At 45.8% G+C, this 13,116-nt stretch overlaps 2 protein-coding genes and 1 pseudogene across 8 annotated transcripts in view; 2 read left to right on the top strand and 1 right to left on the bottom strand.

Annotated features, from left to right (window-relative positions):
• LOC144697248 (uncharacterized) overlaps positions 1 to 13,116 on the top strand; it is a 420,900-nt gene that overhangs the window by 241,311 nt on the left and 166,473 nt on the right. Inside the window, exon 1 of one of the 3 annotated variants that reach the window (XM_078569176.1) lies at positions 8,787 to 8,805. The exons of the other annotated variants lie outside the window; for them this stretch is intronic. The gene's annotated coding sequence lies outside the window, so the exon portion shown is untranslated. Of the gene's footprint in view, positions 1 to 8,786; positions 8,806 to 13,116 lie in introns of those variants that run through there. 3 annotated transcript variants of the gene reach the window in all.
• Positions 1 to 13,116, top strand: part of LOC144697079 (uncharacterized) — a 280,076-nt gene that overhangs the window by 191,425 nt on the left and 75,535 nt on the right. The window lies entirely within an intron of this gene.
• Positions 1 to 13,116, bottom strand: part of LOC144697407 (uncharacterized) — a 456,361-nt pseudogene that overhangs the window by 85,329 nt on the left and 357,916 nt on the right. The gene's annotated exons all lie outside the window — the stretch shown is intronic.

Genomic DNA, 13,116 nt, shown 5'->3' on the forward strand with positions numbered 1-13,116 from the left:
GGAAACAGAGACAATCAAACTCAAACTTGAAGGAAATAAACTTGCAGGGAATCAGGGATATAGAGGGGGAATGGGACTGAATGGATTGCTCTAGAGAGATTCAGCATGGACTCGAGTTGCCGAATGGGGTCCTTCTATGCCATAATGACGATGACTGAAAATGTATAACACAGCTATAGTACGATATAACAAAAGTAGAAATAATAATAAATGTACTTTATTATACAACCATAAATAATATACCTCATGTGTACCATATAATACTGGACGTATCTCTGTCCAATATTAACTTAATGTCCCCTTAAATGTCAGCCATCTGCTGGGGAAACCACCCCTTTAATTGTGAACATTAGGAAAGAGACCATCCTTTTAGCCAGACAAATAAATGTGTCAAGCTGATGGAGCAAAGGATGTCAATGTCTTTAAGAGACAGAGAGAGAGACCTGGGCCAACCTTTCCAGAGTCTGCACCCTCCCTGGATTCACTTCCTTTCCCTTCAGTTCTTGCAAGTCAACAATTTGCCCCCAGAATGAGAAAAGAAATGGAAAGGGGGAGAAAAGAAAGTGTTTTACTCACAGATGTTGGACACAGGAGGAAGTTTTAGTCTGTGTGAAGCTCAATCTTCATTCACACAAAACCCGCGCTCTGATTGGCTGGAGGACCAGAGTCCCTCCGGTCCTTCAGTTTATCTGATTGAAGGGATGTGAAGGTCGGGCGGGGGCTCTCTTCCGCACATGCGCAGCCCCCCTCTTCTTTGGACATGCGCAGTCGCGGACCTCCTGCCTGCGCGGCGGATAGAGCGGTTACCCCCGCGCGGGGAATTGTGGGAGCTGCCGCCGCCATTACTCATCCGAAGCCCAGTCTCCAGACTCCTGCGACTGGGATGGAAAGTGGGGGTGGGGGGGCAGTGACCCCACCCTGACACAAACTACATGTGGGTAGTCACTGAATTTGATTGTGACGCCCCCTTCACAGTTTGATAACTTCAAGTGTAAACACTTGGACTGAAATAGAAACAGAAAGTGCTGGAGACACTCAACAGGTCTGGAATCATCTGTGAAGAGAGAAACGGAGTTAATATTTCGAGTAGAATATGATTCTCTTTCAGTAAAGATGTAGACAGCTGGGTGACATATTGGGGAGGGCAATGGGTACCAGGGGAGGTCTTGTGGAGCAGTGGGTGGTGTCCCAGTCTCTGAGCCAGAAGCTCCCGGCGGGGTCTGGCTGGCTCAGTCGCCTGGATGGTGGGTGCGGATCAGATTGGTGCCAACATCACGGGGATCGATCCACTTTCAGGTTGGGGTGGATTCAGGACCTACCTCCTTGTCCTACCCGTGGTGCAGGTCATGACGACGTGGGTCACATTGGAGAAGAAGGAAGGGGATTCACTTCCTCATCGAGCTCACTTACATATATGTGAGCTCACAACGGGGAGGGCCGTTCACCTGCTCCGTATGTGGGAATGGAGTCACTCAGTCATCCACCCTGCTGGCCCAGCAGCGAGTTCAGACTGGCGGGAGGCTGATTAAATGTTCTGAGTGTCGGAACGGATTCACTTGCTCATTCCAGCTCCTGACACACCAGTGAGTCCATTGTTCACTACAGGGGCTGGATTCTGCTGTTATTGCTGCTGCTAATCACATCCTGGACTAAACCATGCTCATTCTGGCAGGTGGAGTTTGTTTCTGTTGATGTTAATAATCCCTGTAATTGGGTTGGAGTTGAATATTCTGGGTAAATGTCAAAGAAATCAGCTTTGTTTTGGGAACACAGATTGTCGACACCTTTATGTCAGAGTAGAAAAGGTAGGTTTTAAGCAGAGTCTAAAAGGAGGAGAGAGAAGTGGAGGGGTTAAGGGAGGGAATTCCAGAGTTTTGGAACCTGGCAGCCGAAGACTGAATAGTGTCATCCCTGAATGATGGGGGATTCGAGTCTCTGGAGTGGGCATTGTACCCATGACCTTCAGACTCAGAGGCGAGAGTACGAGACTGACTGAGCCCTGGTGTTCGGGGAAGTGAAGTGTGAGAGGAGCTGAAAGTTGAAGAGAAGCGCGAGAGGAGTCGGGAGTTGGAGAGAAGTGCGAGAGGAGTCGGGAGTTGAAGCGCAAGAGCAGGAAGTGTCTCCAGCTGCAGCTCCTGGAAGCCCAGGTTTCTGAGGGGACACTGTGGAACATCCGCGAGGTGGACAGTATCATGGATAGAAGGTATAGAGAGGTGGTCATACCGCAGGCTAAGAGTCCACAGACAGGAAGGGAATGTGTGACCACCAGGCAGAGCAAGAGGACTAGGCAGGCAGTGCAGGAATCTCCTGAGGCTATTCCCCTGCAAAACAGATATATCGCTTTGGATACTGTTGAGGGGAATGGCTTCTCAGGGGTAAGAAGCAACAGCCAAATTCGTTGCACCATGGTTGGCTCTGCTGCACAGGGGAGGAGTAAAAAGTGTGGGAATGCAATAGTTATAGGGGATTCAATTGTAAGGGGAATAGATAGGCGTTTCTGTGGCCGCATACGAGACTCCAGGATGATATGTTGCCTCCCTGGTGCTAGGGTCAAGGGTGTCTCAGAGCGGCTACAGGACATTCTGAAGGGGGAGGGTGAACAGCCAGCGGTCGTGGTACACATTGCTACAAACGACATAGGTAAAAAAAGGGGTGATGTCTAAAAGCAGGATATAGGGAGTTAGGAAGTAAGTTGAAAAGTCGGACCTCAAAAGCAGTGATCTCAGGATTACCACCAGTGCCACGTGCCAGTCAGAGTAGAAATAGCAGCATATATCGGATGAATACTTGACTGAAGAGATGGTATGAGGGGGAAGGTTTCAGATTCCTGGGACATTGGGACCAGTTCTGGGGTGGAGTTGGGACCAGTACAAACTGGACGGGTTACACCTGGGCAGCACTGGGACTGATGTCCCAGTGGGAACATTTGCTAGACTGGTTGGGGAGGGTTTAAACTAAAATGGCAGGGGGATGGGAACCTATGCAAGGAGTCACAGGAAGGGGAATCAATGACATGAACAAAAGACAGAAAGGGGAGTTAGAAAAGTGATAGGCAGAGAAATCAAGGGCAAGAATCAAACAGGGCCTCAGTGAAAAATACTGGGAACGGGACAAGTAATGTTAAAAAGACAAGCCTTAAGGCTTTGTGCCTTAACACGAGGAGTATTCACAATAAAGTGGATGAATTAACCACGCAAATAGTTGCAAACAGGTATAATCTAGTTGGGATTATGGAAACATGGCTGCAGGGTGACCAGGGATGGGAACTGAACATCCAGTGGCATTCAGTGTTTAGGAAGGAAAGACAAAAAAGAAAAGGCAGTGCAGTTGCTTTGCTGGTTGATGAGGGAATTAACGAACAGTGAGGAAAGATATTAGCTCCGATGATGTGGAATCTGTATGGGAAGAGCTGAGAAACACTAAGGGGCTAAAATCGCTAGTGGGGGTTGCATATAAACCCCCAAACTGTAATGGTGATGTTGGCAATGGCATTAAACAGGAAATTAGAGACACATGCAATAAAGGAACATCTGTAATTATGGGTGACTTTAATATGCATATAGATTGGGCAAATCAAATTAATAACAATATCATAGAGGAGGAATTCCTGGAGTGTATATGGGATGGTTTTCTGGGACTATACATTGAGGAACCAACGAGAGAACAGGTCACACGAGACTGGGTATTCTGTAATGAGAAAGGAATAATTGGCAATCTAGTTGTGCGAGGCTCCTTGGGGATGAGCGACCATAATATGATAGAACTCTTTATCAAGATGGAGAGTGACGTAGTTGATTCTGAGGCTAAGGTCCTGAATCTTAATAAAGGAAACTACAATGGCATGAGGAGCGAGTTGGCTATGATGGATTGGGAAATATTACTTAAAGGGATGACAGTGGATAGGCAATGGCAAACATTCAAAGAGTGCATGGGTGAACAGCAACAATTATTTATTCCTGTCTGGTGCAAAAGTAAAACAGGAAAGGTGGCCAAACCATGGCTTACAAGGGAAATTAGAGATTGTATTAGGTGCAAGGAAGAGGCATTCAAATTGGCCAGGAAAAGCAACAGGCCTGTGATTGGGAGCAGTTTACAATTCAGCAAAGGAGGACCAGGGGATTGATTAAGAAGGGGAAAATAGAGTACAAGTGTAAGCTTGCGGGGAACATAAAAGCTGACTGTAAAAGGTATGTGACGAGAAAAAGATTGGTGAAGACAAATGTTGGTCCCTTACAGTCTGAAACAGGGGAATTTATAATGGGGGACAAAGAAATGGCTGAGACACTAAATACATACTTTGGTTCTGTCTTCACAAAGGAGGACACAAATAACATACCAAAAATGTTGGGGAACACAGGGTTTAATGAGAAGGAGGAACTGAAAGAAATCAGTTTTAGTTGGGAAATGGTGTTGGGGAAATTGATGGGATTGAAGGCCAATAAATCCCTGATAATCTACATCCCAGAGTACTTAAGGAAGTGGCCCGAGAAATAGTGGATGCATTGGTGGTCATCTTCCGAGATTCTATAGACTCTGGAGCAGTTCCTTCAGATTGGAGGGTAGCTAATGTAACCCCACTATTTAAAAACGGAGGTAGAGAGAAAACAGGGAATTATAGACCAGTCAGGATGACGTCGGTCATGGGGAAAATTCGAGAGTCCATTATAAAAGATTTAATAGCTGAGCATGTGGAAAACAGTGGCAGAATCGGATGGAGTCAGCATGGGTTTAGGAAAGGGAAATCATGCTTGACAAATCTACTGGAATTTTTCAAGGATGTAACTAGTAGAGTTGATGAGGGGGACCCAGTGGATGTGGTTTATTTGGACTTTCAGAAGGCTTTCGACAAAATGCCACATAAGAGATTGGCGTGTAAAATTAAAGCGCATGGGATTGAGGGTAGTGTATTAAGATGGATAGAAAACTGGTTGGCAGACAGGAAACAAAGAGTAGGAATAAACAGGTCTTTTTCTGAATGGCCGGCAGTGACTAGTGGGGTACCACAGGGATCGGTGCTGGGACCCCAGTTATTCACAATATATATTAATGATTTAGATGAGGGAATTAAATGTAATGTCTACAAATTTGCAGATGACACAAAGCTGGGTGGGAGGGTGAGCTGTGAGAAGGATGCAGAGATGCTTCATTGTGATTTGGACAAGCTGAGTGAGTGGGCAAATGCATGGCAGATGCAGTATAATGTGGATAAATGTGAGGTTATCCACTTTGGTAGCAAAAACAGGAAGGCAGATTATTATCTGAATGGCTCTAAATTGAGAGAGGGGAATGTGCAATGTGACCTGGTTGTTCTTGTACACCAGTCGTTGAAGGTAAGCATGCAGGTGCAGCAGGGGGTAAAGAAGGAAAATGGTACGTTGGCCTTTATAGCCAGAGGATTCGAGTACAGGAACAGGGATGTCTTGCTGAAATTGTGCAGGGCCTTGGTGAGACCACACCTGGAATATTGTGTGCAGCTCTGGACTCCTTGTCTGAGGAAGGATGTTCTTGCTATAGAGGGAGTGCAGTGAAGGTTTACCCGACTGATTCCTGGGATGGCGGGACTGACATACGAGGAGAGATTGAGGCAGTTAGGATTATATTCGCTGGAGTTCAGAAGAATGAGGGTGGATCTCTAGAAACCTACGAAATTCTAACAGGACTAGACAGGGTAGATGCAGGAAGGATGTTCCTGATGGTGGGGGAGTCTAGAACTAGGGGTCACAGTCTGAGGATACAGGGTAGACCATTTAGGACTGAGAAGAGGAGAAATTTCTTCACCCAGAGAGTGGTGAGCCAGTGGAATTCGTTACCACAGAAAGTAGTTGAGGCCAAAACATTGTATGTTTTCAAGAAGGAGTTAGATATAACTCTTGGGGTGAAAGGGACCAAAGATATGGGGAGAAAGCGGGAGCAGGCTATTGAGTTGGATGATCAGCCGTGAACATAATGAATGGCGGAGCAGGCTCGAAGGGCTGAATGGCCTACTCCTGCTCCTAGTTTCTACATTTGTATTTTTCTCAGGGTTTGTGTGTATGAAAAGCCCTTCATCTCAATTCTGTGCATACGGAAACCTCTTTAGTTCATGGTCTATGTGTATTCAAACCCCTTTCATTCAAGGGCTGTGTATATGCAACCCCTTTTAGTTCAAGGTCTGTGTGTACACAATCCTCTTTCGATCAGAGTCTGTGTGTACGCAAACCCCTTTCGATCAGAGTTGTGTGTATGCAAACCCTTTTCAATCAGAGTCTGTGTGAACGCAAACCCCTATCGATCAGAGTCTGTGTGTATTCAAACACCTTTAGCTCAGCACCACCTTGTTCACCCCGTCCTGCTGCATTCTGGGTGGGTTTTAATTTGACCATTTCCTGATCTTCAACCACTATCCTCTGATTCCCAGCTATTTCTATATTTATAAGTGTGGCTGTTTGAGCAGTAAGATCCCGAACCTACACTTGAGAGTGGTTTATATGTTCAAAACACCTCGATTCTACCTCAGTTAAAAAAAGCTGAAATGCCTCATCTTAAAAAAGTATTTCATTGGTTGAGGGGGTGGAAGATGTTGTATGATGCAAGTTCCTCACACACAATGTACAGCACAGATCTAGGCCATTCAGTCCATCTCATTTATACTGTACACGAATCTCCTCCCACTTTACTTCATCAAGCCCCACCTTTCTTTCTCCTGAACATACCCAGCTGCCCATAAATGGATCTATGTTATTTGTCTGAATCACTCTGGGTGGGAGCAAGTTCCACATTCCCACCACTCTCTGGGTGAAGAAATTTATTTTCTTAACTTTCTTCTTGCCCCTTTTAATTGTTGCCCAGTTTCTCAACTCGATCTGCTGATCCTGAAATTTGGCAAAGGACAGAGAAAGGATGAGGCAACTGAGACTTCTCATCACTTCCCCGAACACCAGGGCTCAGTCAGTCTCACACTTTCGCCTCTGAGTCTGAAGGTCGTGGGTTCAATCCCCACTCCAGAGACGCGAGTCCTCCATAATCCAGGGCTGACACTCTTTCAGTCTCCAGCTGCCAGGTTCCTTAACTCTGGAATTCCATCCCTTAAACCCTCCAATTCTCTCTCTCCTCCTTTAAGTCTCTGCTTAAAACCTACCTCTTCTTCTCTCAGTGACATTAGGGACTTGACAAACTGTGTGTCCAAAACAAAGCTGATTGATTTGACATTTATCCAGATTATTAATCTCCAGCCCAGTTGCAGGGAGTATTATCATCAAGAAACAGACCCCAACTGTCAGAATGAAAATGCTTCAGTCCTGGATGCAATTAGCAGCAGCAATAACAGCAGAATCCAACCCCTGCAGTAAAGCAGGGACTCACTGGTGTGCCAGGAAGTAGGAAGGGCGAGTAAATCCCTTCCCACGCTTGGAACATTTAATCAGCCTCTCGCCAGTCTGAACTCACTGGAAGGCCAGCAGGCTGGCTGACTGAATCAACCTATTCCCACATACAGAGCAGGTGAATGGCCTCTCCCGGTGTGAGATCACACATATGTAATCGAGCTCACCGAGGGAGTGAATCCATTTCCTCCTTAAGTTTTCTGCCCAAAGACAGGTCTGACCCACAGCGCCACGACCTCCACCATGGATGCGTAGGGCAAGTAGGCAGATCCTGAATCCACCCCAGCCAGAACGGGTTGTTCCACCAATCTGATGTACACTCACTATCCAGGTGACTGAGCCAACTGGCCCTCCAAGGAGTGGGAGTTGCGGTGGCAACACACACTGTGACACACACGTTCCAGTCTGGAGCTATGGATGGTGATGGTCGTGGTGCCAATTTGTTTCCATTATGTGGCTGAGCAGGAATCTCTTCCTCTCTTACCTCCTGCTATTGGTGTGTGTTGGAAGGTTTTACAAGTTGATACTAAACCTGTTTGGCTGTATCGTGAAGACACTTTCCTTGGCCATCAAGTCCTGGGCCAGGAGCTTCTGGCTCAGAGGCTGGGATACTGCCCACTGCTCCACAAGACCCCCTCTGTTACCTATTGCCCTCCCCAGGTGTCTATATCTTAACAGAAAGAGAGTCATATTCTATTCGAAACGTTAACTCTGTTTCTCTCTCCACAGATGATTCCAAACCTGTTGAGTGTCTCCAGCACTTTCTGTTTCTATTTCAGAATAGATCTTTACTCCAGAAGTTAAGGAACAGTTTTGCCCTCCCCAATATGTCACCCAGGTGTCTAAATCTTTACACCTGAAATTAACAAACTGTTTTGCTAAGGGGGCGTCACAATCAAATCCAATGACTACCCACATGTACTTTGTGTCAGAGCAGGGTCACTGCGCCCCCCCACTCCCACTTTCCATCCCAGTCCCAGGAGTTGGGAGTCTGGGCTCCGAATCAGTAATGGCGGCTGCAGCTCCTACAATCCACTGCGCTGGGGAAACCGCTCTATCCGCCGTGCGGGCTCAAGGCCCGGGACTGCGCATGTCAAAAGCTGAGGGGAAGCTGCGCATGTGCGGAGTATGGCGTTTCCCATTGGCCAGCAGTTGTTGCGACATGAGGTCAAAGTGTTTTCCACCAGCAGGAAGGCTTCCGCTGCTCCATCACTCTATCCGCCTCGCAAACCGGCGGCCCGGGACTGCGCATGTCCAAGGGAGAGGGGAAGCTGCGCATGTGCTGGGAAGAACCCACCCCTTCCCTTCATGGTGCGAGATTGACCAAGGGGAAGATTTGGAGGACCGGCAGGACTCTGGTCCTCCAGCCAATCAGAGCGCGGGTTTTGTGTGAATGAAGATTGAGCTTCACACAGACTAAAAGTTCCTCCTGTGTCCAACATCTGTGAGTAAAACACTTTCTTTTCTCATCCTGAGGGGAAATTGTTGGCTTCCAGGAACTGAAGGGAAAGGAAGTGAACCCAGGGAGGGTGCAGACTCTGGAAAGGTTGGCCGAGGTCTCTCTCTCTCTCTTAAAGACATTGACATCCTTTGCTCCCTCAGCTTGACACATTTATTTGTCTGGCTAAAAGGATGGTCTCTTTCCTAATGTTCACAATTAAAGGGGTGGTTTCCCCAGGGAATGGTTGACATTTAAGGGGGCAGTAAATTAATATAGGACAGAGATATGTCTGGTGTTGTTATCTGGTACATATTAGACATATTATTTGTGGTTCAGGAATAAAGTACATTTCTTCTTATTTCTAGTCTTTTAATATTGTACTGTAGTTACCTTATATATTTCCAGCCTTACATTCGTTACAACACAGAAAGAGTCCATTTGGAAACTCAAGTCCGAGATTGTGACCACGCACTACATAATTAAGGTTCTTCCTCGCATTGTCCCTGTATCTCTCACCAGTAAATATACTTCTATGAGGATTTTCAAGTCTTAAACAGGAATCGATGAGTATGCATCTTTTGATGAGCATGAATCGGCACCTTCAGGAAAATTGGGACGGCATATATTAGGTGCAGCAGTGAGAAAGGAGGGAGAGTGTGTGGGATGGAGACTTACAGCTTTTGGGGAATGAGAGAGGAAAGAATGCTCCATACAAACTAGAATTGTTGTTTCTGAATTGCTATCCTGTATTGACAGTGATGAATTTTGTAAACGCCTTTTACAGTATATCAGAAGGGAGGATTTGCAGACAGAAATCTCAATGTAAACATCACATCAAGATCTGATAGAGCAACCCATTTCATCAGGACCTGAATATCATCAGCCTTTGAATCTAGAAGGAGAAATGTTTGTCTGTCCTGTCTGCCTCAATCAGTTTTAAATGTGTGTGTGAGTGGAAAAGCACCGAGACACACACACCCGAGTGAGAGTGTTTCCAGTGCACTGACTGTGAAAAGAGCTATCACAGTTACGGAGACTGAAAATACATCACACCGTTCACAGCGAGGAGAGACTTTTTACATGTTCTGTGCGTGGATGAGGCTTCAACTGACCATTGGACCTGGAGAGACACAAAGACACCTGCACCATGGAGAAACCATGGAAATGTGGGGACTGTGGGAAGGGATTCAGATGTCCATCTCAGGTGGAAATTCATAGAAGCAGTCACACCGGGTAGAGGCCATTCACCTGCTCTGTGTGTGGAAAAGGTTTCAGTCATTTATCCAACATAATGTCGCACAAACTAGTTCACACCGGCGAGAGACCGTTCACCTGCTCTGAGTGTGGGAAGGGATTCAGATCCCCATCTAAGCTGAAGATTCACCGACGCACTTGCACCGGGGAGAGGCCATTCACCTGCTCTGAGTGTGGGAAGGGATTCACTCAGTTATCAAACCTGCAGACACAGCGGTGAGTTCACGTTGGGGAGAGGCTATTCACCTGCTCTGAGTGTGGGAAGGGATTCAGAGATTCATCCAGCCTGCTGACTCTCCAGCGAGTTCACAAAGGGGAGAGGCCATTCATCTGCCCTGTGTATGGGAAGGGCTTCAATCAGTCAAGCAACCTCCTGCGACACCAACGCATTCACAAGTGATTCAAGGGATTGGATTCTGCCGTTATTGCTGCTGTTAATCACATCCAGGACTGAACCATGTTCACTCTGACACTTGGTGAAGTGGGAGGGTCGGAGGGTTTCTTTCTGCTGGACTGGCCGGTCTCACGACTTTGCTTCTAGTGGGCTGTTGCTCTTTGAGCCTGGGAATGCACATTTCCACTGAAATGATCCACAAAAGCTGATGAAGTACGTTTATTTTAACCTAGAAAGTAAATAATGCTTTTCTTACGATTGGAGGTAGATCTAAAAGAAGTACATTTGTCTCTGTTCCATTGAGTCTACAGCACAGGGCCAGGCCGGTTGGCTCAGTTGGTCTCTGTCAGTATTTATGCCCCACATGAGTCTCCACCCACCCCTCTTCATCTCCCCCCATCAGCATATCCTTCTATTCCTTTCTCCCTCATGTATGTATCTAGCTTCCCCTTAAATGTATTAATGCTATTCACCTCAACGACTGACTGTGGTAGTGTTTTCCACATTCTCAACACTCACTGGGTAAAGAGATTTCTCATGAAATCCCTATTGAATAATTGAACCCCTTCATCATCTTAAAGACTTCCATCAGGTCACCCTTCAGTCTTCTCTTTTCTAGAGAAAAGCAGCCCCAGCCTTTCCTGAGGGTTAAATGCTCTCAGTTCTGGTATTATTCTTGTGAATCTTTGTTGTCCCTTCTCCAGTGCCTCTATTTCCTTTTTCTAAATGGAAATGACAAATGTTGACAGTACTCCCAGTGTAGTCTAACCATGGTTCTAAATAAGTTGAACATAACCTCCCTGCTTTTCAATTCTATCCCTCTAGAATGGAACCCTATATCTGGGCCCCACACCTCAGGAAAGATGTGAAATGCTTAGAGAGGGAGCAGAGGAGATTTACGAAAATGGCACCAGGGATGAGGGACTTCAGTTATTTGGAGAAATTGCAGCAGCTACAATTATTTTCTTAAGATCATAGTCATTAGGGTAGAAGATGGGGCCACTCCGTCTATTGAGTCCATGCTAGCTCCATATAGAGCAAACCAGTCAGTCCCATTGCTCCGTGCTATCCCAGTAGCCTGGCAGCTTTATTTCCATGCAGTGCCCATCCAATTTTGTTTTAATTTCCTTCATCTCCTCCGTTTCCACCACACTCAAAGGCAGCGAGCTCCAGGTCATTACCACTCGCTGTGTAAAAATGTTCCTCCTCACATCCCCCTACATCTCCTGCCCAAAACCTTAAATCTCTGTCCCCCTCATCCTTGTACCATCAGCGAATGGGAACAGCTTTTCTTTGCCCAGCTGATGTGAACCTTTTATAATCTTGTGCACCTCTACCAAATCTCCCCTCAACCTCCTTTGTTCCAAGGAGATCAACCCCAGTTTCACATCAAAAATAAAATATGTTTATGCCTGAAATCGAATGTGAATATTGAATTTCTGTTTTGAAGATATTATGAACATATTGTACTGGACAGTAAAGGAACTGGAATAATTCACCTTGGGTGTCGTTCAGTGGAATATATCAATCTGGTTTCCACCTACATTTTAGTGAAAGGCAAGAAAGTGGAGATCAGATGAATAATTTGATAGCCTGGTGACGAGCTGAAATATCAGGACCATATAGGGAGAAATAAGCAAATATCTCGAGATCGACACCCACTTTGAAATTTTCATAAGAGCAGCTGAAAGTTCAGAATATGTGACATGGTATTTGAATACTGGTGTGTGTGTGCAGATGTGATTTGTTACATGTGAAGTAATTAACATGTGTAAATTCCTGGTGAAATGCACTGAGGGATGGGTCCCAAACATACACAGCTACTTGACAAACAGCCTGACATCAAATGGTTAATGTGGCCTGGGGAATGAGACAACATTTTGACATCATCAAGGCACTGACACACACTCCAGAGAGAAACTGACTTTAAAAGAGTCAGGATAGACTTAAACACATTGGTCATAGTCACAAAGTGAGTAAAATTAAAGTAAAACGGATAAAATTATGGATTGGGACAATGAAGGGCTTGGAAGAAATAATACTGAGTGAGAACTGTCCACAAGTTGGACAGGGGTAAGAAGAGAGCTGGAGAGTCTTTCACATCCATGCTTGATCTGTTGCTTGAAGCACATGTCCTTATGTACTAATAACCTAGGACTCACGGCGCTCCTTCAGGAGAAGAAAAGATCGAGTAGATGTTACCCCAGGCGAGGCCAGAACAGAACTGGAAAATAACAGAGTGAAATTGAGTGAGGGGTCGGAGAGAGAGTTCTCCCCTCAAGGTGTGGACTGTAAGAATCCTGGGGGACCCCCTACTTCAGGTTTTCTTGCTAATTAGTGAACATTTAATTAAAAACCATGACAGGCTCTGCATTTATTTTTAATGTTATTGTTACACTTCACCTGTTTTTATTCCTGTTGTGATTACTCTCTGGGTGAGGATGGTTGACAGGTGACAGGATGGGAAATTGTAGTTTGGGTCTTCATTGACCAAATGTTTTATTGATCTGAAAGGTGTAAAAGGGGCCAAACTTCAGCAGAAATCTGGCAGACCTGAGAACAGACGATTTGCTCTGTGGGATCAGGGAGATGAACAGCTCCCAGAGGACAGAGAAAACAAGAGTGCCTTGAATCCTAGAAGACGCCTGGGTGTCAAGGCCACCATG

The sequence above is a fragment of the Cetorhinus maximus genome, chromosome 23 (genome assembly GCF_964194155.1).
Source record: "Cetorhinus maximus chromosome 23, sCetMax3.hap1.1, whole genome shotgun sequence".
Classification (NCBI taxonomy): Eukaryota; Metazoa; Chordata; class Chondrichthyes; order Lamniformes; family Cetorhinidae; genus Cetorhinus; species Cetorhinus maximus.